We start from the raw sequence: 3,386 nt of genomic DNA on the forward strand, positions 1-3,386 counted from the left end.
CACCGCCCCGTGGCCACCGCTTCATCACCGTCGGTCCGTTTCTCCATCTTTTCTTAGTTTTTCTTCATCGTTTTCCTTCTCCTTTACCGCCATGGAGTTTTTCCGATTTCCGGCGAACGGAAGCTCGGTTTGGGTTGAGACTTGAAGGGTTTGAAAGCACTTGACGAGTTGAATCTTTTCTGGGTAGTGTCGTCGCCGGAAACGGTGAAACATCGCCGGAAAATCACCGAGAACCGTCGGAGAAAAACTTAGATCTAGGGCGATTTAAACCGATTTAGGCCAAAATAACTTCGGAACTGGATTCCTTGATTGGTTTTACATAGGAAACAAAAAAAAAATTAAATGATTCCGAGATGTATGACGGTCGCCGGCCACCGGCCACCGTCGCCGGAAAATTTTCCGGTGACATGGGTTGAACCGTTTCAATCCTGTGATTTCAAATCCGAAATCCGTTTTATAAAATTCAAAGTATTTAGAGATATTCAAACGATTTAAAATAAGACAGTTTAACCGTAAGACTTACCATTCGATTAACGTTTTTTTTTCGGTAGTAAATATTTTTGAAAAATAATTTGTTGATTAAGATTATTATATGATAATTAATTATTGGTGAAGAAAATCTCGAGGTTATTGAACCCGGGATCGAGGATTAGAGCGAATCTTTCGGAGTTTATCGTTTAGACCAAGGTGAGGGAACTCGACAGATCTTCTCTTTCTTCTATTCGCTTAGACATGATGATAGAGAACATAGATACCATGCGGTTAGGACTTTAGGATAGACGCCTTAAATTCCTTGCGGATTCATGATGTATGTTGATTGATGATTGATGATTGATGAAGGACGATTAATGATTGAGAATCGATGATTTATGAATAATGCATGATGATTGATGATTGATAAATCTCTGTTGAGTGACTATGGTTTATGACGCACATGTTATGGGATGACGTTTTTTTAATAGGTTATTAGCTCGTTAGAATGAGTTGTACTTATGATATTAAATAAACTTTGGCATGATGTTTGGAAAGATGAGAGAATTAAAGAATTGAGTTAGGGACTAGGATGTGACCTCAGACTGTGCTAAAAATATTTTTAAAAGTGAGTTTTGAGACCATGGTACGGCGGCGATCCGTATATGATGGTACGATAACAACCCGGACATGGCAGCGATCCATGTGGAGTGATAACCCCGACTACGGCGGCGATCCGTAGAGGGTTATTGCTATTGGTTGAGTTTTGAGGCCATAGTACTGCGCGGATCCGTATGTGATGGCATAACGACCAGGGCATGGCAGCGATCCATGTGGAGTGGTAACCCCGACTACGGCGGCGATCCGTAGAGGGTTATAACGATATTTTTGTTTTGTTTTATAAAAGAGTTTTGAGCTAAGTCTGAGGGGTACTGAATAGTCCTAGAGTCTGGACTCGTTTTAAAGAATCGAACAAAGAAAACTTAGGAGAAGAACGTGAATCGATAGATTAAGTTTTGTTTGAGTTGAATGTTGATTGAATTGTTTTCTATTTGATTGTCTATTCTGGGTACGGAGGCGAGGTTTATAGTCTTGCAACCTTACTGAGCTATTCGCGTAGCTCACCCCTTCCTTTTCCCCCACAGGTGAAAGGTGAAGCAGATCAAGTGGTAGGACTTGGTAGTTGCAAGAGACACGGTGTTTTAGATTTTTATCTTTATGAGTTCAGTATTTTTAAAGTTATGTTAGAATTTCATTATTGAGACTTCCACTGCAGATTTTGAGATGATAATATGGTATTAAGAATAAACCGAATCTTTCTTTTTAAAACCTAAGTGACGATTCAATGGTTTCCGAAATACCGGATTTTGGGTCGTTACAAAATGTATATTGAAAATAAAGGTTAGACGGGTCAAGTCATATGGGAGTTTAGGTTTGGTAAATATCGCTAATTTTTTTTTAGATAAACTCATATAATAGATATTTACGAGACGATGATAAATTTATCACGAATTATATTTTAAAATTAAAAAAATAATAAAATTATTTTAAATTATCTATATATATTTTCAGACCTTTCTCTCATTGGTCGCATCTGAAGTATCAGAGATACTCACAATGAACATTCGTTAACTAAGCAAAGAGCGACTTACAGATGACAATGTATATAAATATTTGCAATGTTGTATCTTTCAATATTTAAAAATACTTCAAATAAGTGTTACATTTGTTTTTTTACATTTTTTTGTATTTCTATTTTTTTTATTTAATTGTTGTTTAGTGCCAAAGACATTCGGGTGACTGTATGAGACACGAAAGCAGATGATCTCCACACAACATTAGAGAATACATACATACAACCAAAAGTCATTTTGGTGACCAATATCAATCCTAAATTTGTTGGAGGTAATATTTCATAATGTGCGAATTATTTCTCCATATGTTGTTTTAAAATTGGATTTTTTTTGTTATTATTAAAGTTTGTTAATTGCATGTCTCATACCAACGGTTATATCTATTTATATGCATGAATCTTTTTTTAATCCCCGTGCAATCACTAGCATCTTGATATTAACGTTAAATAGAAATCACATATTTTAGGTATTATATTTTATTATTAATAAAACAACCGAAGACAAACACCATAAGAAAAATATACATTCCTTTTAAGTTAAAATTTCTTAAATGTATTTTTTTTTTTATGTAGGGTCATTATATCTCAACACCACGTCAGCTTCCAGATTTTTTTTTGACAATGAAGTCAACGCGAGCAAAACATTTATCATGTATATCTTATAAATTATTATATATATGATGCTTATCAATATGTTATGATCATATATCGTACTATTTGCCCATATGTTTAAAAACAACATCGATGTAACATTAAATATTGAGGAATCGGTCATACAGTTATAAAAATGGAGAGTGTTTCTATATCAAAATTGTGTGATTTTATCACCATGTAAAAAAATCAGGTATGTTGCGTTTCAATAGCCTTAAATCACGTTAAACGCTTTGTTTACAACTTATGTAACATGTATTAATCAACTTAAAATATGTCCGTTCAGTTTTGATTATTGTAATCAGCATCCAAACTTCATCATAAAATAATTTTTTTAATATTTTTTAGGATGCAGATTTTTTATGCAAAGCTACAATTACTGATGTTTTGACTAAAAATGGTTGGACCTACATTGCTTGCGGTAAGTGTAGTAGAAAACTAGCAAAAGCGTCAACATTATTGGTTTGCAACTATTGCCACGACACAAACGCAGTTGGAGTGCTTAGATATTTTTATTGTGGCTTTATTTTATGGTAATGGTTACCTATTTAATGGCCTTTATATTTTGGATGATAAACCATCTGGACACAATTCGATCTATAACATTAGTACCAAGCGGTTTAAGCCGAAC

This window comes from Tarenaya hassleriana, unplaced genomic scaffold (assembly GCF_000463585.1).
Source record: "Tarenaya hassleriana unplaced genomic scaffold, ASM46358v1 Cleome174, whole genome shotgun sequence".
Classification (NCBI taxonomy): Eukaryota; Viridiplantae; Streptophyta; class Magnoliopsida; order Brassicales; family Cleomaceae; genus Tarenaya; species Tarenaya hassleriana.